General features: G+C 42.0%; 1 pseudogene; it reads right to left on the bottom strand.

The window, feature by feature from the left end:
- Nucleotides 1-22,715, bottom strand: part of LOC138876480 (ferric reduction oxidase 2-like) — a 37,203-nt pseudogene that overhangs the window by 12,504 nt on the left and 1,984 nt on the right.

Genomic DNA, 22,715 nt, shown 5'->3' with positions numbered 1-22,715 from the left:
GGAAAAAGTTAAGTTTAGGGTTTAAAAACCTAATGCTGACTAAAGGGAAAATTCAATTTAGGGTTTAAAACCCTAATGCTGATTACAGGAAAAAGTTCAGTTCAGGGTTTAAAAGCCTAATGCTGACTAAAGGAAAAATTTAGTTTAGGGTTTAAAACCCTAATGCTGATTACAGGAAAAAGTTCAGTTTAGGGTTTAAAACCCTAATGCTGACTAAAGGGAAAATTCAGTGTAGGGTTTAAAACCCTAATGCTGACTGCATGGAAAAGCTCAGTTTAGGGTTTAAAACCCTAATGCTGGCTGAATGGAAAAATTCAGTTTAGGGTTTAAAACCCTAATGCTGATTACAGGAAAAATTCAGTTTAGGGTTTAAAACCCTAATGCTGATTACAGGAAAAAATTCAGTTTAGGGTTTAAAACCCTAATGCTGACTAAAGGGAAAATTCAGTTTAGGGTTTAAAACCCTAATGCTGACTGCATGGAAAAGCTCAGTTTAGGGTTTAAAACCCTAATGCTGGCTGAATGGAAAAATTCAGTTTAGGGTTTAAAACCCTAATGCTGATTACAGGAAAAAGTTCAGTTTAGGGTTTAAAACCCTAATACTGACTAAAGGAAAAATTCAGTTTAGGGTTTAAAACCCTAATGTTGATTACAGGAAAAGGTTCAGTTTAGGGTTTAAAACCCTAATGCTGACTAAAGGGAAAATTCAGTTTAGGGTTTAAAACCCTAATGATGACTGCATGGAAAAGCTCAGTTTAGGGTATAAAACCCTAATGCTGGCTGAAAGGAAAAAGTTCAGTTTAGGGTTTAAAACCCTAATGCTGACTGAAAGGGAAAATTCAGTTTAGGGTTTAAGACCCTAGTGCTGACTGGCTGGGGACAAAATTCGAGAACAACAACTGACCTCTTTTTTTGAATTTTCTTGTTTTAGTAGAAGATAAAAGGGAGTTTCGTGGAAACTTACCTTTCGAGTGAATTCCTTATTGCCAAAATATTTCTTGTACCCATGTACCTTCTTCTTTGGGCGACACCTGCTTCTTGCACGGTTGTCTTGGATTAAACCTGTTTCAACTTTTCAGACAAAGAACAATTGTTAGTTCGGAAATGACGGTCGGTTTGGTGACCTTGATCGTTCCCGGTTGCTTTGTTGCGTCTTCATTTCTGTTGCGAAGTCCCGCCATTGATTTGATTCATATGTCGAAACCCTTTAGACTGCTCAGGCTTGTATTTCCAGATTCTGTGATGATTTGCCTCGTAAGGCTCTTTTTTCTTTTCTATCTTTTTTTTGTCCCGTTTTGCTTGGAGGTTCTCCACGGGGATTTTATTGGAGGTATTCTGTGGGGATTTGTACAAAAGGAAGCCATGTGGGGGAATATTTACAAAGTGGATTCTTTGTGTGGATTTTTGTACAATGGTGCATGCTGGGGATTTGTTTCGAAGCGGGCTTTCTAGGATTTGTTGGGGTAAGCTTGTTGGGGAATTTTTACAAAGGGACTCGCTGGGGATGTGCTGGAGAAATTCTAACGGGGATTTTTTTTTATATATATATTGGGGAGACTCTGTAGGGGATTGTACAAGGGGAGACTCTGTGGGGATTCGTCCGAAGGCGGACTTGCTGGGGGAACTTTCTCTTTTTCCTCTTTACTTCGAACGCCATCAAACATCATGATTCATCAAGTTTGGACGGACGTACCAACGAAACGGGGTGTTTTCCTTCATGAAACGGAATTCCGTGAAAACAAACCTGCCACCTGCCCTTTCCGGTGTATCCTGAACTTGGGGTTAAAACATAAAAGGGATTCGAAGAGAAACAAAGAAAGGAGAAAACAAATTTCAGGAAGGGAGTGTCCCTTTTGGGACGAGAAAGACTTATCTGAGGAAGATAACGCTGGCTTTAAATGACATGACATGCTCTTTGGACTGGACGCCTGACCTTCCATGAACTTGCGTTTCCCTGAACCAGAACGGATCTGTGATTCCAAACCGGTGGAACTTTGCCGAGACCTCCTTGGGGTGGAGTCATTCTTTTCGGCCAACAGCGCCCTTTGCGGGTTTTCGCCGGCTGACCTCTCTCATTTCTCTTCCTGTCATCGCTTGATAGCACTCTTTGTGAGTTTTTACTAAACAAGCTCTCTCATTTTGGTTTCTCTACTCCCGTCGCCTCGTGGTGCCCGAAGGTTTTCACCGACGAGACTCTCTCATTTTATCTCTCTCAATTCAGAGTGTGCCGGTCTCCATTTGTGACGCTTATTGGTTTCCCACTATCTTTGGTAATTGATCTGAAGGCTTGTGCTTGGTAAAGAGAGGTAGATGATACTAACTTCTAAACTGCTCGACGTGCCCCGGTTTCAATTTCAGGGTGAATGGGATTTTATTGTTGGTGTGACTGAACCTCAGGGAGAGGCTGCCTACGTATCCTTTCGGAATCAAGTCAAACGTAGTTCAGGCCTCAATCAATGTTTTGTTTTGTTTTGTTTTTGTTTTTTTTTGTTTTTTTTTTTGTTTTTGGTTTTTTTTTGTAAGCGGATCAAAGTTTTGTAGAGAGAATTGGGTAGTGTTTGGGGAGTAGTGGGGAATAAAACCTTCGTCATTTCAAATGTGTCAAGACTACTGGAGTATAATTCAGACGTAGTATCTCTTGACTGCATCCGCATTTACTACTGTTTCGGGGTCATTTCCTTCGATATCATCTAGATACAATGCTCCTTTCGGCAATATCTTCCTTATGATGTATGGGCCTTTCCAATTTGGAGCAAATTTCCCTTTCGCTTCCTCGTGATGCGGCAGAATACGCCTCAGTACCAACTGACCTACTTCGAAATTCCTGGGTCGGACTTTCTTGTTGTAAGCACGGGCCATCCTTCGTTGGTACAACTGTCCGTGACAAACCGCGGCCATTCGCTTTTCATCAATCAAAGTCAATTGCTCTAACCGAGTCTTGACCCACTCGCTGTCTTCGATTTCTGCTTCGACAATGGTTCGAAGCGAAGGAATTTCTACCTCTGCCGGTATTACAGCCTCGGTCCCATAAACCAAAAGATAAGGAGTCGCTCCTACTGATGTGCGTACCGTAGTGCGATACCCCAACAATGCAAATGGTAACTGTTCATGCCACTGTCGGGAACTTTGGATCATTTTCCTCAAAATCTTCTTGATGTTTTTGTTTGCCGCTTCCACAGCACCATTGGCCTTTGGCCGATAAGGAGTAGAATTCCTATGCGTTATTTTGAATTGCTCGCATACATCTCCCATCAAGTGACTGTTCAAGTTTGCTGCGTTATCTGTAATGATAGTCGCAGGAATACCGAAACGACAGATAAGATTTGAGTGTACAAAATCCACTACAGCTTTTTTAGTGACCGACTTGAGAGTGACAGCCTCTACCCATTTTGTGAAGTAGTCTATGGCAACCAGTATGAATCTATGTCCATTCGAAGCCTTTGGTTCGATTGGTCCAATAACGTCCATGCCCCAGGCGACAAATGGCCAAGGTGCAGACATGGGATGCAGTTCCGTGGGAGGTGCATGAATCAAATCACCGTGCACCTGACACTGATGACACTTCCGAACGAAGCTAAAGCAGTCCTTTTCCATGGTCATCCAGTAATAACCTGCTCGAAGGATTTTCTTCGCTAAGACATACCCGTTCATGTGAGGTCCGCACACACCTGCGTGTACTTCGTGCATGATCTTTCTCGCTTCCTCGATATCGACACATCTTAGGAGATTGAGGTCCGGGGTCCTCTTATACAACAATTCACCGCTCAAAAAGAAACCACTTGCATGTCGCCTAATGGTCCTCTTTTGATCTCCAGTAGCATGCTCGGGGTATTCTTGCGTTTTCAAGAACCTCTTGATGTCATGGTACCAAGGCTGCGTATTTGATCCCGCCTCGATTACATTGCAGTAACCGTGTCTTTCCCTGATTTGGATTTCCAAAGGATCGACGTGGACGTTGCTCGGGTAGGGTAGCATTGAAGCCAGAGTAGCCAGTGCGTCTGCCAGTTCATTGTGACACCTCGGGATATACCTGAACTCTATTGATGTAAAGCGCTTGCCGAGGTCCTCCACATGCTGTCGGTAAGGGATAAGTTTGACATCCTGAGTTTCCCATTCGCCTTGGACTTGCCGGATAATCAGGTCGGAATCTCCCATAATCAGTAAATCTTCGACATCCTGATCGATTGCCATATGCATGCCCATGATGCAGGCTTCATACTCAGCTGTATTGTTTGTGCAAAAAAAACACAATCTAGCTGTGGCGGGATAATGCTGACCAGAAGGCGAGATCAAAATTGCCCCAATCCCTACACCTTTGGCATTCACGGCTCCATCAAAGAACATCTTTCAAACATGAGCGTCCTCCGAGACCACTTCTACGGTGTTTACTTCTTCATCTGGAAAGTATGTACTCAATGGCTGGTATTCCTCATCGACCGGATTTTCGGCCAAATGATCTGCTAGTGCCTGGGCTTTCATTGCCGTGCGAGTGACATAGACTATGTCGAATTCAGTAAGCAAGATTTGCCACTTGGCCAGTCTCCCAGTAGGCATCGGTTTCTGAAATATATACTTCAAAGGATCCAGCCTGCTTATGAGGAAAGTAGTGTGGGCTTGGAGATAATGTCTCAGCTTTTGAGCAACCCACGTCAGAGCGCAACATGTCCTTCCAGCAGAGTGTATTTGGCCTCGTAGCCGGTGAATTTCTTGCTCAAGTAGTAGATTGCTTGCTCTTTCTTTCCGGTTATGTCGTGTTGCCCGAGGACGCAACCGAAAGAGTTCTCCAAGACTGTCAGATACAAGAAAAGTGGCCTCCCTGGTTCTGGAGGGACCAAGACTGGGGGATTCGAAAGGTATTCTTTGACTTTATCAAAGGCTTCTTGACACTCAGTTGTCCATTTAATCGCCGCATCTTTCCTTAACAGCTTGAATATGGGCTCACACGTGCTTGTCAGCTGGGCAATAAACCGACTGATGTAGTTCAACCTGCCCAACAGACTCATCACGTCTTTCTTTGTTCTCGGGGGAGGCAGATCTCTGATGGATTTTATCTTAGTTGGATCTAGTTCGATACCTCTCCTGCTTACGATGAAGCCTAAAAGTTTGCCCGACGGAACTCCGAAAGCACATTTGGCTGGGTTCAGCTTCAAGTCATACTTCCTTAATCTCTCGAAGAATTTCCTCAAGTCTTGGATGTGATTATCCTGCGTCCTGGACTTGACTATCACGTCGTCCACGTACACCTCTATTTCCTGATGCATCATGTCATGAAAAATGGCAGTCATGGCCCTCATGTAAGTAGCCCCAGCATTCTTCAAACCAAATGGCATGACCCGATAACAGTAGGTGCCCCAAGGCGTGGTGAAGGCAGTTTTCTCGGCGTCCTCTTCATCCATCAATACCTGATGATACCCAGCGTAACAATCTACGAAAGACTGTATCTCGTGTTTGGCGCAATTATCAACGAGGATGTGGATGTTGGGCAGTGGGAAATTATCTTTGGGACTTGCTCTATTCAAATCTCGGTAATCTACACATACCCGAGTTTTCCCGTCCTTTTTCGGTACTGGAACCACATTTGCCAACCATGTTGTATACTGGACTACCCGAATCACTCCCGTTTTCAGTTGTTTGGTGATCTCCTCTTTAATCTTGTCACTGACCTCAGTTTTGAACTTTCGTTGCTTTTGTTGAATTGGAGGACAATCAGGATGAATCGGAAATTTATGAACCACTAGATCAACACCTAGACCCGGCATGTCATCATATGACCAAGAAAACACGTCTTTAAATTCAAAAAGAAGTTGAATTATCGCCTCTCGCGTTTTCTTGTCCGTGTGAATGCTTATTTTGGTCTCCCGGATTTCTTCAGAAGTTCCTAAATTAACCGGTTCAGTGTCATTCAGATTTGGCTTAGGTTTATTCTCAAAATGTTCCAACTCTCGGTTTATTTCCCTAAAAGCCTCTTCTTCGTCATATTCTGGTTCTGAGTTCATTAATTCATAGTTAAATAGCTTGTTGTGATCTGGGCGTGAAGTCCGCAAGCATGTCATATTTAAAGCCGCATTATTATAACTGAAAGGAAATATAAAAGGAAAAATAACAAAAATCAGAACAAAAGAAAGAATGGGAAAGCAATGATTGATTTTTTTTTCTATTTTCTTTGGAAAGTTGGAAGACGACAATGTTTACAACATAGGAATTCAAAACAACAATTGAAAGGAAGAAAACATTCAAGTTATGTCCTGAAGACAACTTGTGACACAGGAAAGGTGGCAGGACAGGTCTACCCGGACTTCCGTCTAGTCGGAAAGGGCGTGGCCTCCCAGTTTCGAAGTTTGGCGCTCGGCCCCACGTACAGCATCTCAGCAATGCTTGTGCCTTCACCTGGTTGAACCATGTGGACCTCGTAGAGCATCTCTCTCATTGCCCCGCATATCTCATCGATTTCCTCAGCCGTGAAGACCTCATCGTCTTCTTTTTCGGTGTACCTTGGCCTGATGAAAGTTTCATATAAATCCGGCAATGGTTGAGGTAACTTCCAACCCTCATTTCTCCTTTTCTTTGCCCACTCTTCATCTCTTGGAGTGGGTTTGAAACCTAGTCCGAAAGGTTTCTTGGTGGTCGGTAAGGTGATAGGTTCGGTTATTCCCTGCAGGGTTCGTCCAAGCCCTTTCCCTGGCCTAAATCCATGGCGGATCATCTCTTTGGCTACCATAACCGAGGCGTTAGACAAGAAAGGCTGGGGGTAGGGTATTCCCTCTTCGTGCTGCTCTGCCAGTACAATCTCGAAAGCTTGATAGACCGTATGTTCGCTTCCTTCTCTTGGTTCAAGATATGGGATGGATGGGTCCCGATAAATAGCATGCTCATCTTCTCCATGGACCACGATCTCTCGGTCTTCGTACTCGAACTTCACCATCTGGTGAAGAGTGGAAGGAACGGCTCCTGCCGCATGGATCCAAGGTCTGCCGAGGAGAAAATTGTAGGATGTATCCATGTCGAGCACCTGGAAGGTTACTTCAAACTCGACTGGTCCTATGACCAACAACAGGTCTATTTCCCCCATGGTATCTCTCTTGATGCCGTCGAAAGCCCTTACGCAGACATTATTGGGTCGGATTCTTCCGGTCCCAATTTCCATTCTTTGTAGCGTGGAGAGCGGGCAAATGTCAACACCTGATCCCCCATCCAACATTACCCGCTTGACATAGTAGTCCTCGCATTTAACTGTTAGGTGCAAGGCCTTGTTGTGTGCCGCTCCTTCCGGGGGTAAGTCGTTCTTGCTGAAAGAGATTTGGTTGACGGCGAAGAATTTTTCTGTCATCCGCTCTAGTTGTTCAACCGAGGTTTCAACTGGCACGTATGCTTCATTCAGGGTCTTCAGTAAGATCTTTTGATGCTCGGCCGACCTCATCAACAATGATAGCATGGATACTTTCTCGGGGCAGTTGCGCAGTTGATCTATCACTTCGTAATCCGGCATTTTCATTTGTTGGAAGAACACTTCCGCTTCTTCAACGCTCACAGGCTTCTTTGGTGGGAAGCGCCTTCGTGTGGCGTTGTTTAGCTCTTAGGTATTTGAGTACCTTCCAATGAAAGTATTTTCTGGAAGTTCTCCCATGACCTCTTTACCTTTGTACATTACCAAAGTCTTTTGATAATTCCACGGTACTGTGGATGAGTTGGTCATCGGCTTTTGTGGCACGCGTCCGATAACCACTGTCTCATTCAGCCGAGGTGGTTGAATCGTCCCCCGGACCACATAGGTCCCTTTTGGCACGTACATAGGTTTTGTCTTTTTGATCCCGAAGTTCTGCGTCTTCTCAGCTCGACCTCGTGGTATGTAAAGAACTCCATCCTTTACCGGTACCACTTTCTTCTCCACCTTCTTTTCAGGCTCGCTCTTTATAGCCTTGGCCTCCTCCCCCTTTTCTGGTTTCTGGTCTGTCTCAGGCCTTTTCCCCGTGTCGACAATGGTGATTATAGCTTTCAGAGCAGGGTCGAATTCTTTGTCTTCGCAAATCATTCCGATCAGCGGCCCATTATTGTGAGCAGGTAATGGATTGTTAGTTACATTCGGGATCTCCTCGTCCCTTAGCACTATTTTCCCTTGCTCTATCAAATTCTCGACCACTCTTTTCAACGACCAGCAGTCATTTGTATCATGTCCCTCGGCCCCTGAATGATAGGCGCATCTGACTCCAGCTTTGTAAGAAGGTGACGTCGGGTTTTGCCTTGTTTGAGGGATTGGTTGCAAGAAACCCAACTGGACTAGCTTCGGGAACAAAGTAGAGTATGGTTCACCGATGGGCGTGAAAGTCCGCCTTCGAGGTGGCTCCTGAGGGCGAAAGTTATTCTGTGGGGGTTGTGGGTTATAGTGGTTGCGGTAAGGAGACTGATTTCTGGGAGGTGGAGCTGAACCTCGGTTGGCTTGTTGCGTCGGATGGGCATAAGGCTGGGCATTTATGACCATATAAGGTTGATGAGCATATGCCAGATTTGAGTGGGGGTAGTAGTGTTGTGGGGTTCTTTCCGGAAAACGGGGCCTGGGATGACGATATTCCCTTGCTTCTGAGGCTGCCATGGTCGTTTCTTCCTTTTTCTTCCCTCTTGCCATTCCTCCGGACCCGCTTTGGACGGCTTGGGAGGTCGCTCTTATGGCTGCTTGACTCAGAATCCTACCTGTTTTCAGACCATTCTCCACCATCTCTCCAATCTTGATTGCTTCTGCAAATGGCTTTCCCATGGCTGACATCATGTTTTGGAAATAATCAAACTCTTGAGCCTGGAGAAAGGTAGTGACCATTTCCACTTCATCCATGGGAGGCTTTACCCTCGACGCCTGTTCACGCCACTTAATAGCATATTTTCTGAAGCTTTCTGAAGGTTTCTTCTTCAAATTTGACAGAGAATTTCGGTCTGGTGCAATGTCGATGTTATACTGGAATTGTTTCACAAAATCTCTGGCGAGATCATCCCATATATGCCATCGGGACATTTCCTGGTCCATATACCATTCTGAGGCTATCCCTACTAGACTTTCCCCAAAATATGCCATTAGCAGTTCTTCTTTTCCGCCGGCTCCCCGCAATTGGTTGCAATATTTCTTAAGATGTGCAATGGGGTCACCGTGTCCATCGTATTTCTCAAACTTTGGGGTCTTGAAACCCGCTGGCAGGTGCACATGAGGGAACATGCATAGGTCGGCATAAGAGACACTCTTCTGTCCGCTCAAACCTTGCATATTCTTCAAACTCTGTTCAAGGCTTCTCATTCTTTTGGCTATCTCATTTTGTTCCGCAATTCTGGGGTCTGATCCTGCCCGGGTGCGAGCTCGCACTGAGGCGGTGGAGGATTAGCGCTGGTAGCGAACCTAGTTGGTTCCATTGAGAACGAGGGTGCTTGGAATGTAAAAGAAGATGAGTCAAAGCTTGGCTTGTACGTAGCAGGCTGTGCCGTAATCGGGCAGGGCGGTGTAGTAAAGATGTTCATGCTTGCATCGGTGGCTGACATTCGGGGATGAGGCTCAGAAGACGATCCAACAGAGAAGGCTGAAGTGGCTGGGTACCCGAATGGGGTGGCAGGATAATTTATGGGGACATTAGAAGTCTCGCTTGACCTGGAGAATAACTCAGGGAATCCGGGGACGACGCTTGGCGGCTCTTTCCCATTATTCCAGTCGTCTAGCATTTCCAACATGCGGAGCCGTAGGATTCTATTTTCCTCCGCAGTTGCGGATTCAGGTGTGAGGACGGCTGAGATCGAGCTCTCCTCGGAAACAGGGATTGTTTGCAACGGGATTTCTGAAGATATTTCCGCACTTCCTTTTGACCTGGTGAAGTAAGTGTGAGTACTGCTTCCGGTCTTGACAACAGGTAGTTGAACACTTCTCTTTGACCTCGTGAAGTATGAGTGCGAGGCCAGACTTTTACCAAACCAACCGTCTTTTCCAAAAACCTGAGGAACTCAACGACACACGAGCGGTTAATTTCAAAATAAATAACAGATAGGCAATCTCACATTGAGCATGATGCACCTATACAGTTAAGTGAATTCTACATGTTTGCGACGAAAGCATGCGTCATTCCGGCATTCTTTTTAGGCTTCCCTTTTCTTATCTTTTTTTTTCTTCTCTTTTTGTTTTTGTTTTATGTTTTTATTTTGGGGTAAAAATGCGACCGGATCCAATGAGGATTGCCTACGTATCACGACGCCACGTGAATCAGATCATTACGTAGTTCAAAAACACAAATAAGCGTAAAAGAAACAACCTTTTTATTGTTGAAGCGGTCTATTACAAACTACATTTTGCGAAAGAAGGAGCAAACTTTAAAAATAAACCTGGACTCAAAATAGACTAAAAATCACCCTGATGGGAACAACAGGCAGAAGATGCTAAGATACAGACTTGACTTATGAGTACATTATGGTTTTGAAAATTGGTGTTCGCGGGGCATCGTTCGGCCTCGCCGCGGTCCTAGGTGTGAGATCCCTCTCAAGTTGCTCCAGATCATACATGGTCTGCTTGACATAACTCATCACTGCCGAGAGGACGGTAACGCTGGTCATGTTCTCACATCGTAGACATCGTCTGGTGATGGCATGGGCAATGGTCTTGATCCTATCTATGGTTTGCTTCTTCTCTATGAGTAGGCGTTTTATCTGATCGCTACATATCTTGAATACCTGAGCATCCTGTATATGCTGATGCTTCAGTTGCCGTACTTCTAACTTCATCTGGGCCAACAAATCGTACCAGTATCTGCTCTCAATTTGGAAGTCCTTGGCCTGATTAGCTGCTTTGATCTCAAGTGTAGCCATCTCTCTCTTCATTTTGGCAACAGTTTTCTCGTGGTCGCGTTTCGATTGGTTCAAGTATCGGCGATGCTTCTCTACTTTTACTCCCCACTGTGCCTTGAGCTTCGCCATAATCTTTCCCGATTCTTCTAAACCATCTCGCCATTCCGCGACTTCTCTTCTCAAAACCTTAATCAACCGTTGGTCTGATCGACTTCTGGGCTGTTCATCAAGAGACAATCTTAATTTTTGGATTTGGGCCTTAAGTTCTTCATTCTCTCGGACCAATTTATTCTTTTCGCTTCAATCCGCCGCGATTTGTATGCTGTTATTGAATTTCAGACTGTCAATCTGTAGCTTCAAATCACCGATCTCGGCCCGATACCCCTTTTCTTTTGCTAACCAGTTCCATTGCCCTTGTCTTTGAGATGTGGTCTCTTAGCCGGTCTTTCACAAGACAGGTCGCCCCTGAACCAAGCGTGATATCCTGGGGCAACTTCCCCTTTTGCTATATCCATTACACAAGTGCTTGCCGTCAGATGTTGGCACTCACTCCAGATTTGGCGAACTTCTTCTTCGGGAAAACGACCGTCTGGACTGATCTCAATCACTTGGGTACTCAGATCTTCATCTTTCGGCACCACTTGATACCTCCCAAGTTGCCTCAAAACCCGATATGGTGCGTAGGGTTGGATGCTTTTAAGTCCCATCAACAGAAAGTGGGGCCTGGTTGCTGGCATGTATATGATTTCCTCAACAGGCGAACCATCCGAGCGTCCACTGGATTTGGCTAGCAGTGAGAGTTCGGAAAAATGAGGTCCATGATGTGACGCCTTCAGGTAGATTGAAACCTTTGGCTCTAGTGTAGAATTCTCCAATACAAGTCTTCTCGGGCGAACCGTAACCCAAGAGCGGAGAGCAGTAGCATAAGTGATCGGTCATCCATATTTGCAACAGTAGGTTACATCCTTCAAAAAAGTCGCCCCTGGCTCGACAAGCAGTGAGAGCCCGGAAAATGTCAGCCATAATCATAGGTGCCAGAGTACTTTTATCTTGGGTGAGCAAAGTACTGACGACCCCAGCTACTTTTAGATCGATGTTGCCGTTCTTCCTTGGGAACACTATAAGACCTAAGAAGGCTGTCATAAAAGCTAACTGCCTGTGTTCGTCCCACTTTTGTCGGTTGCCTTTGCTACACAGTTTGAAATCCGGCTTATTGAACCCGCCCTCATGACCGTATCTAGCATACATGAGATGGAGACTGCAGAAACCTTTGGCAAGATCTGGATGGTGAAATGTTCGGGGTATTTTCAGAAAATCCAAAAATCGGTGTACCGTGACGGCCCTAGGTGCAATCAAGTACTTGAACCTTAACGGAGCTTCATCACCCCCAATGTATCCCGCTATTTCCTCCAACGTCGGGGTGAGTTCGAAGTCTGAAAAATGGAATACATTGTGCGCCGAATCCCAGTAAGTGACCAATGATCTGATAATATCGCCCCGAGGCTGAATGTCTAGTAAATCCGGGAGATTTTTCAGATATTTCCTCACTTTGCCTTGCCCCTCTTTGCCTAAGTCGTTCCACCATAATCGCAACTCAAAAGGGATCTTGGTCATTATTGAAAACGGTTCGTTTTGTATCGTGCTCATCTTGCACATTTATTTAGGGTGATAAACTTTATTAGACTCAAAAATTAAAATTATCTAGATTTTTTTTTTTTTTGTAAACAAAAACGGGAGGTTGGACCCGACGAGGGTTGCCTACGTATCTCACCCCGTGCGAGAATCAAACTGGCGTAGTTCGGTCGGATAAAAATAGGGGAAACAAAATAAAGCCTTTTAAAGAAAAGAAGAATAACTGTTTTTTTTTAAATTTTGTTATATGTTTTTTTTTTCAATTTATTATAAAAAAAACCAAGGAAATATTTACACATTTTAAAACTCCTCTTTTTTGAAATTTTGAAAATCTTTTAAAGAGGTGCTACAAATGAAACAAAAAAAAATTATTATATTTTTTGATTTTTTTTTTGATTTATATATTTTTTTTGATTTTGAAAGTGATTAAAAGGAATAGTCAGATTTAAAAACAAGCTTTGTTTTTTTTTCTCATTTTTTCTTTTATATATATATATATATATATATTTTTTTTTTTAAAAAAAAAGAAAATTCCGGTGAGGTTTTGACATTACTTGGACATTGTTTTTTTTTCAAAAGAATAAGTACTTATCTCCCTATCCTGCTATTCTTTTTTTGAAATTTTTTCGGAAACCGGTCAACACGCAGATCTGAAGCAAATAGACGTGCAAAACAAACGGGATGCAGCAGGATGGTCTTTTCATTCCAGGTTGTCTGTCCTAGACGGACCCAACCCCTGTGTTGAGTCCCCTATGTCAAATGCAACATGATGCAGATAAGCGTTCCTACTAGGGATCCGACATGAGGTTTTGTTATACTAGGTTTATAACCTGGGTAGATGCTCTAGACTGTGCACCCGAGCGGACAACTCGAGTCGAGGAGGGGCAACTTACCGGGAACCAAAAGGCCGTCCGGCTTCGTAACTTATCCGTCCTCTTTCTTATTTTGGGTATCGACACTAACAGAATAGGGAGCCTCGACCAGCGAGCTTCTCCCCGAAGGTGAAGATAGAAGGGTTCGGCACAGTTTATATACAGTTCAGATAATATCAAAGCGGTAAAAGACAACAGTTAGCACGTTATGTCAAAACATGTAATAAATATCAGATAATAAAGACAAATATAACAATTATTCTAAGCTCGAATTCTTGAACCCTGAACCAGTGGTTCTGGGTTAATCTTCCCCAGCGGAGTCGCCAGAGCTGTCACACCTCCTTTTTGCGCGCCCGCCCCGGAGGGTAAGATGCGCGAGGGGAGTTTTTCCAATTTAAGTGACAATATTCGAAATGGGATTATTTATTTAATTCAGAGTCGCCACTTGGGAAAGGTTTGGCTTTTGGTGTCCCAAGTCACCGGTTTATCTTGAATCCCAAATCGAGGAAATTTTCGACTTTTCCAAATGAAGTCTGCGAACCAGAAATTCTAAGTAAGGAATTCTGTTGACCCGAGGGAAGGTGTTAGGCACCCTCGAGTCCCGTGGTTCTAGCACGGTCGCTTAAATTGTTATAATGGCTAAATATCTGATTTAAATACATGTTTTGACTTATGTGCTTTTATTAAGTTTAAACCGCTTTTATTATTATCATTTATTTTTATAGAATTGCAACGTCGTGAAAATGCATCTAGAACCGCGTCACAATCAATGCACCCGTAGTTGTTAACACATTTCGACTCCGTTGAGATTTGGATTCCGGTCACATCAATGTGCACCCGAGTTTAAGAATGTAATTTAATTAAGCCGTGCCTAAAGAGTCTAACCGCGTTATTATTTTCGGGGAAGGCCATGAAATTCACTAAACGGCCTGTCCTGAATTCTAAATGTTTATTATGGTTAGTTATTGAGGGCCCCGCAATTTGCATTTTTATCTGGCGAGGCTCGTCTCTATTTTAGAAAGGATATCCTAAAGCGACTACATTTCTAAATGCGTTTGTCTAAAAATAGAAGAAGAAAGACACACGTTAATTCAAGTATATGCTTTGGCCTAACCCGGATCCCTGTCAATTTCCGATTAATTACTTATAACATGGAGAGACGTCATACCCTGTGCAACATGCTTTTAATTGGACAAAGAAGTCACATGCGAGATCGACGAAATACAACACTTAATCCGAACAACATCCTAAAATCGGATTTAAATTAACTTGCTTAAACATGATTAAAGAATTCCTTATCAAAGGATGTTACTGATGATGTTTAAAACTAATCCTATAAACTGCCTAAAGGAAATCGAACTGGGTGATTCAAAACTATATCATATTTGGTTAGATTTAAAAGCCACTCGCCCCTACTTATTCAGAGCATGCTGAAAGAGTGAATTTAATTTTAACAATCGTACTAAATAGTTTCACATTCCATGAATTATATTTACATCTTGTATGCTACTAAACGAATCAAATACCATAGTTTCAAATTAACATAAACTTTAATTAAGTACAAACTTACTAATGTATTCTCTATTAGCTATAAACTAAAATTTACACAACTTAACAACATTTATGAAAAGGCAGTCAGTAAATAGCGGGTGATTATAACTCCTTCAAATCTTTCTATTCATGCTTTTCAATGTTACATTCAGCTACACCAATGTGAGACTCGAGATGTGTACCTGGAAATACTGAAAATGCAAAGGAGAAGAGGAAGAAGATAGGGAAATCAGCAGCAGCGAGAAACAGAATAGCAGCAGCAACAACAAGCAAAATAATTGGAATAGAATCAAGATCCCAGCTAGTCCAAATCCCAGAGTAAACCAACAAACAACCAGCAGACTCAGTTGGATTTAGAAGAAATCAGTATTGGACAAACAAGTCAAGACCATTGAAATCAAGACAGCAAGAAGAATGCAATTTCTAGTTTTGTCTGTCTGTGTTATCAAACAGAGTTCTTTTCTAGTTTTCTACTTTTCAAAACTTCAACTCTCAATCTCCAAACTAAGTTTTCTGTGTGTATTCTCTTTTTCTCTGTCTGTGTGTGTGTATCTATGTCTATCTTAAGGTCTGTATGCCTGTCTTATGTGTGTATGTGTATGTATTTTGCTCTCTCTTATCGGATCTATCTGATGTCTCTCTTAAAACTGATGGAAGTCCCCTCTTTTATAAACCTAAAATCAACCCTTTAACAGCCTGTCCAGATTCCACTTAGCTAATTAAGTATAAACAAAACTCCATGATATTCCCTGGCAGACTCACTTTTGAGTAATGTTTATTATTTCTGAAACTAAAGTAGAGTATGGGCAACAGAATGTAGTCTGACAGCATATGCTGTCAAACTATTTAATTCAAAAAGCCCTTATGCAGGACACAGGCTGTGCACAAATGCACATGTGGTGCACAAATGCACATATTGTGCACAAGTGCACATGCCCTCCAATTTCAGAACTGTAACTAAACAAAACATTGATTTTACATTTCTGATTCAAATTAACAATTATAAGTACTAAACTCAGTTCCTAATTGATTCAGGCAATGCTTAGCAGAAGCAAATCGATTTGTTATTGTTCAGGCAGCTGAAACTAATTGACGACACATGTCGACTCGACTATATTAATCATAACATGTACAATCGTAACCAAAAATCAGATGTTTAATAGTATCGAACACATGACTCGAGTCATACTGACCCAGCAGAATTGTACTCGAGGAATCAGTTAATCAGTTCCAATTCAAATTCATTTGATTGTACAGCTTACGCATACATATTATCAGTGAATAGAAGAAGGACTTAATCAAACACGTAGGTTCAGGCAAAGTGGACAGGACACAGTTGATAAAATTCAGGGGCACAAATTAAACAAAACATGAACAGACCTTTAATCAGCACATGGACTAAAAATAAAGGAAAGAGGAAAACAAAAACTCACCATAAATCCCGAAAAATCAAAAGTCTTGGCTTTGATTCGAACAGGCCCTTCTTGGGGTTGAAAGGACTTTAATCGAAATGTTCTCACTGAGAACACTTCGACTAAAATCCATTAGACCCTAAATACCTTAGCTCGAGCAGATACAAACCAGTGACGAGGAACCCTAGGGTTCCAAAAATCAGATCTGGGATTCATGCTTCCCTGGTCAGATTCGGACCAAACCAAACATGGTTTGGTCACGAGGGGGTCTGGGGACTGTCTAGTGTGAAGTTGAGGTCGATCGGTGTAAATCAGGTTCCGACTCGAATCTTCAAATGAAGATTCGAGAAGGTGGGAGGGGATTCGAAGTGTGTGGTTGGTGGATTTGGGTTCAGGACGGTGAGGAGCATCTATGGTGTTAAGGGTGGGGTTGCCGTCGTCCATGCCGCCGGCTTTCATGGTGAAAGTATACAGGGGCGGCTAGGGTTTGAAGGTCTGAGGTCTGGGGTGAAGATGACCTAAGGCTGGGGGTTCGGATAGGGGGGGCAGGGTAAAGGTTATGGGTTTATATAGTTAGTGAGGTGTTGATTCCTAGCCGTTGGATGGGGTGCGATGAAGGGTCAGGATCTCTTGGCTGATGGGGAACGGTGTCGTTTCATCCTAAAGGGGTTTGGGTCGGTCCGGGTGGAACGGGTTGGGTTCATCAGTGGGTTATGGGGAAGTGATCTTGGCCGTTGATCAATCTGAGATCAACGGCCCAAATCAGACCAGGTTAAAACGGTGTCGTTTGGAAGCTCTAGGTATTAGCTGGTCTGGACCGGGGCAGGCTCACGTTCTGGGCTTGATTTGGGCCTCAAATTTTAAAATAAAAAACGAGCCCAAGCTGATTTTCAAACCAATTCTGCATTATTATTTTTTTTATATATATTTTTTATTTTATTTTTAAAACAAAACCCAAGTAAATCAAATTAAAATTAAATAGACACTTAATACAATTATTTGCACACACATATTAAAATATTTGAAGCAGGTAGAATCAAACAAAACAAAAAAAATCATGGACAAAGATGCATATTTATGATTTTCTATTTAACAACCGGATTACGGTTCAAATTACGCATGACACATACATTTTTGTATTTTGTTTTAATAAAATAAAATGGGCAAAATCATAAATAATTAACAAAATGCCACGTAAAATCCGAAAATTGTACAGCAGGACCATTTGTTATTATTTTTCATTTCTTTTTGGAGCGATTGTCGCGTAAGACAAAAATCACGTGCTCACAGATACCCACAACTAGAAAACTTAGCATTAGCTTTGATCATGGCATCTAGAAAATTAAGACCTTATTTTCAATGTCATCCCATTAATGTAGTTACTGCTTTTCCGCTTCGAAATATTTTGCATAAACACGAACTTTCAGGAAGATTAGCAAAATGGGCTATAGAACTAAGTGAAAATGAAGTTGTTTATCAACCCAGGACCGATATAAAGTCTCAAGTACTAGCTGATTTCGTGGCTGATTTTAGCCAGGGGATGCATTTAGAAGCAGAAAAAGAATTACTAGTTTTTAATGATGCAAACCCGGGGACTTGGGTTTTATTCACTGATGGTTCATCTAATGTAAAAGGGGCAGGCCTAGGGATAGTCCGCGTACCACCTGCGGGTGAGACTATTAGACAGGCTATAAAATGTCATTCTATAACTAACAATAAAGCAGAGTATGAGGCTGTAATTGCAGGTTTAGAATTGGCACGAGAACTCGGCATAACACAGATTATAATCAAGAGTGATTCTCAACTCGTGGTTAATCAAATGTTGGGGACTTATACAGCCAAAGAGACACGAATGCAAGAATACCTCGCAAAGGTACGAGAGTTAATAAAGCAATTCTAAACTTGGAAAGTAGTGCAGATCCCAAGAGATGGGAATGTAGAGGCAGATGCTTTAGCAAATCTCGCATCTACAGCAGACGTAGCAAACAATACAAATGCTTCAGTCATACATCTATTTCATTCCGTTCTCGAATCTGATAAAAACGAGGTAAATTTTAACCATTTAAAATGGGATTGGAGAAACAAAATTGTTGCCTTTTTACAGCACGGTACTGTGCCTAATGACAAAGGAAAGGCTCACGCGCTTCGTAAAAAAGCTGTTCGATATTGTTTATATCAAGGAAATCTTTATCGAAAGATGTTCGGTGGACCACTAGCAATGTGTCTCGGACCTTCTCAAACAGAATATGTGATGAGAGAAGTGCACGAAGGACATTGTGGGAATCACGCATGGGGACGATCACTGGTAAGAACATTAATTCGCACAGGATATTATTGGCCTAATATGGAAGAAGAAGCAACCAGTTTCGTGTCCAAATGTGATAAATGTCAAAGGTACGGTAACAATATGCACAGACCAGCTGAATTATTACATCCTGTTATAGCCCTGTGGTCCTTTATGAAATGGGGAATGGATATCGTAGGTCCACTTCCACAAGCAAAAGGTCAGGTAAAGTTTCTACTTGTACTTACAGATTATTTCACTAAATGGGTAGAAGCAGGGGCATTTAAACAGGTACGAGAGAAGGAAGTTAAAGACTTCATATGGCGAAATATAATATGCCGCTTTGGAGCACCAAAGGAAGATCGTGTGTGACAATGGACCACAATTCATTGGAGCTCAAATCACAGAATTTCTTCGAAGTTGGCAGATCAAAAGGATAACGTCTACGCCATACCATCCAGTAGGTAATGGACAAGCGGAATCTACTAACAAAGTCATTATCAACAACTTGAAAAAGAGGTTACAGGATTCAAAAGGTAATTGGCCTGAGGTGTTACCTGGAGTATTATGGGCTTATCGTACAACGACCAAAACAGGCACTGGAGAAACACCATTTTCAATGGTTTATGGTGCGGAAGCCTTAATTCCAGTTGAAATAGGTGAGCCAAGCACACGGTACGATCAGGCAACGGAGGAATCTAATGATGAAGAGATGCGGGTCAACCTTGATTTACTTGAAGGAAGAAGAGAAGCTGCATTGATAAGGATGGCAGCACAAAAACAAGTAATTGAACGATATTACAATAGGAAAGCACGCCTCAAATTTTTCAAAATTGAGGACTTTGTGCTTAAAAAGGTGTTCCAATCTGCAAAGGCTGCTAACTCAGGAAAGCTAAGTCCAATGTGGGAAGGACAGTACAAAGTCCGTGACATTGCGGGAAAAGGAGCATACCAGTTGGAGACAATGGACGGCAAAGTTTTACCCTCACATTGGAATGCCGTCCACTTAAAAAGATATTACTTTTGAGAAAGTACCTACGGTCAGGTATCACCTTGTTAAAATTTCTCTCTTGGATTATTAATATTTTACTAACGATTTTAGATGCTAGGCAAAACACCCTAACTCGTGCCAAATGATGAGTCACAACCTGCAAGGCAAAATGGAGTATTCTTAATTCCCAGCCCAGGGTTTCAATTAATCTGATGGAAATACACACGAGTTAGGCAGTCTTCATCTATAATCGCATCTCCGGGTCCCGTACATCTTTCTGTTTCAGGAAAAGGGCCAAAGTAAAAGAAATAAACAAGTGCTCAAGGCTTCATACTTCACCGCTCAAACAATTGGGGGACTACATATTGTACACAGATATGTGTAGAGAAACAGATACGAATATCGAACAAAAGTCGGCCACAAAGAGACAAGTGTTGAGTAAAAGTTGCGAAGTCTTCAGCATTCATGAGAATAACAGAGTCATCTCTCAAAACTCATAAACAAAGTCACCTCTCAAACCCTTCTTGATATATAAATATAGGGTCATGACTATGTACTGAAACAGGTTATGAAGAAAAACCTTTTTTATCTATGTTATGTGTAAACACGTGATTTTTGCCCTATGAAAGAATTACTCCCAAAAAATTCAAAATAAAATGATTTTTCCTTGGTGTGCGATTTTTTGAATTATTTTTGTGTAATTATTTGTATTTTTGTCTGCGCATGTTTATTTGTTAAATTAATAAAAAATCCAAAAATATGTCGCATTTGCATTTAGGAAAAAATAAATAAATCCCGTTTCGATTGTCCTTTAATTGGAAAAAACTCCTTCACCCCTCGCGGGGGTGGAAAAAGGAGGTGTGACATTATGTACAAATCTGTTACGAGAAAAACAGTTACGAGAAAGTTATAGATGTATTGTAATACATGTAATAGTCAAACACTTGTTAAAGTTTATGAATAAAAACTTGCCAAAGTTGTTTCATACAAAACGTGTGTATTCCTATTTCTTTCATCGTATTATAACACCATTATGAAGTTGAGACGTCTTCTTCATTAAGTGTCGATAAAATAAAAGGGCCCTCTTTTATAAGCCTCATGTTGATAATCCATGAGAAGAATCATAAAGCATTTTAAAAGGATAAAAATGCTAAGCTATTCTATAAGTTCTAGATAAATGGGCAAGAATAAAATATACAGAAGTACCAACAAAAACTTCATAAAGCATTTTAAAAGGATAAAAATGCTAAGCTATTCTATAAGTCAGCGAAATATTTGTTTTTTACAAATGCCCCATTATGATAACTGGGGACTTCATCAAAAGATCCCTTAAAGTTGCCAAGGGATAACACCACCAAGTAATAAAAACAAAAACAACAATTTCATTTTCAGCTAGTCACTGAAGGGTTTGGAACATCAGAAGTTTCACCCTCGGGAGCAAGGAATTGCAACCCCAATTGCTGCAGTAGCCACTTCTTCATTTAAAAGCTCTTCCGTTCCAGGAGCTTCAAGTACAGGAGAAGGAGTATCAGTAGATTGTTGACTTTTCTCGATGGTATCTACGACTTTGGCCAGTTCAGACTGCAAGTCAAAGCCTTCCTGAGCAGCTTCCATCAAAGCATCACGGTGAGATTTTAGGAAAGCCCAACTCACCTCTATGTTAAAGTTCTCCTCCAGAAGTCCATATTCCTTTTCCCACATAGCAAGATCGTTTTTCAAGATTTGATGCTCAGCTAAATGGGAATCAAGGGAAGCTTCAAGAGAGGCATGAGAACTCTTCAAAGCATGAATCTCGTCAGAGGAGGTCTGTAAGTCAGCTTGAGCTTGAGTCAAGCTTTGCACTAACTCTTCCTGCATACTCTTCTTTCTTAGCCAAAAGTGCCTTAAGCTCCCTAACTTCTTCACTAGCCTTTGATAATTGTTCTGACAAAGAGCATTCCAAAAGCTCTTTGTCTCTTTTAAATTGGCTTGAAGAAGCCTTGGCAGTTGCCAGTTCAGAAGTCAAACCACGGTTTTGCTGCTCCAGGAGGTTTTTATTTTCTTGCAACTCCTCTATGGTCCCTTGAGCATTCTCAAATTGTTCTTTCCAATTGGCTGCTTCAAGCTGGGCTCCCCTGGCTATTTCTTCGGCCTCGTGGATAGTTTTTTCAGACTCACGGGCTTTTCTTTCCAGAAGGAAAATTCTTCCCATTAATTCCGTACCAATGAGGTTAGCCTACAGAGACAACTCATAGAAATGAGGGATTGAAGATAATAAAAAAAACTTATTGGTAAGAAGAGGAAAAATACCTTCAAAGTAGAATGAACTATGTCATTCATCAGAGTCAAGCAACTATGGCTCTCCATCTTCTTCTTCTCAATATCTCCAATTAGGGGCTCGATCCAAACATCGGCTCTACCAGTCTTTCTCAAGAGGCTATGGTTGGCAGGAACTTCAAGAGTAACACTTCTCATAGTCATACTTCCACTGCTAGAACCTGTCTCTGTATGATGAACAGAGGGAAGAGGAGCAATGGAAGGAATGGAAGGAGAAGATGTAGAAACAGGAATGGAAGGAGAAGATGTAGAAACCAATGCAGGAACGGAAGCAAGTGCAGTAGAAACTGCCAAGGGAACGGACATAGGAGCGGTAAAAACTGGCAAAAGAACGGAAGTCGTCAAAATTGGTAAAGAAATACTTACGGTTGGTAGTGGAATGGAGGAAATAGGAACGAATGAGGAAAGAGGAGATTCATTAAAAACAAGGTCGAGCTCGCCACTCTCGAAACCACTATCAAAAAGATGCTGAATTGACTCATTATTATCTCTTGGTTCGGTGTCCTCGTCAGAATGAATCAAAACAGGCTCGGTGGTTGAGGTTCGAGCAGGAGTGTCTTCAATTTCATCATCAATAATTATTTGCCTCCTGACCCTTGGCCTGGTAATTAGAGAGGTACCCTCCTCTTCCTCAGAACTTTCTTTTATAGCTTTCCATTTTGGCAGCAAGGCTCGAGCCTTATCCAAATCAAGAGCAGCATTAGCAGACATGCGAATGGCCATAGCTACTTCAGCCGTCATTCCTCTAACGCCAAATCCTGATTAAAGGAAGGATATACATGATCAAAATTGAGGAAAAAATGCTTAACATGTAAAAAAACATATAAAAAGCGGCATACCATGTGTTTTCACCT

The sequence above is a fragment of the Nicotiana sylvestris genome, chromosome 1 (genome assembly GCF_000393655.2).
Source record: "Nicotiana sylvestris chromosome 1, ASM39365v2, whole genome shotgun sequence".
Taxonomy (NCBI): Eukaryota; Viridiplantae; Streptophyta; class Magnoliopsida; order Solanales; family Solanaceae; genus Nicotiana; species Nicotiana sylvestris.
This window is presented reverse-complemented; position numbering and strand designations above follow the sequence as displayed.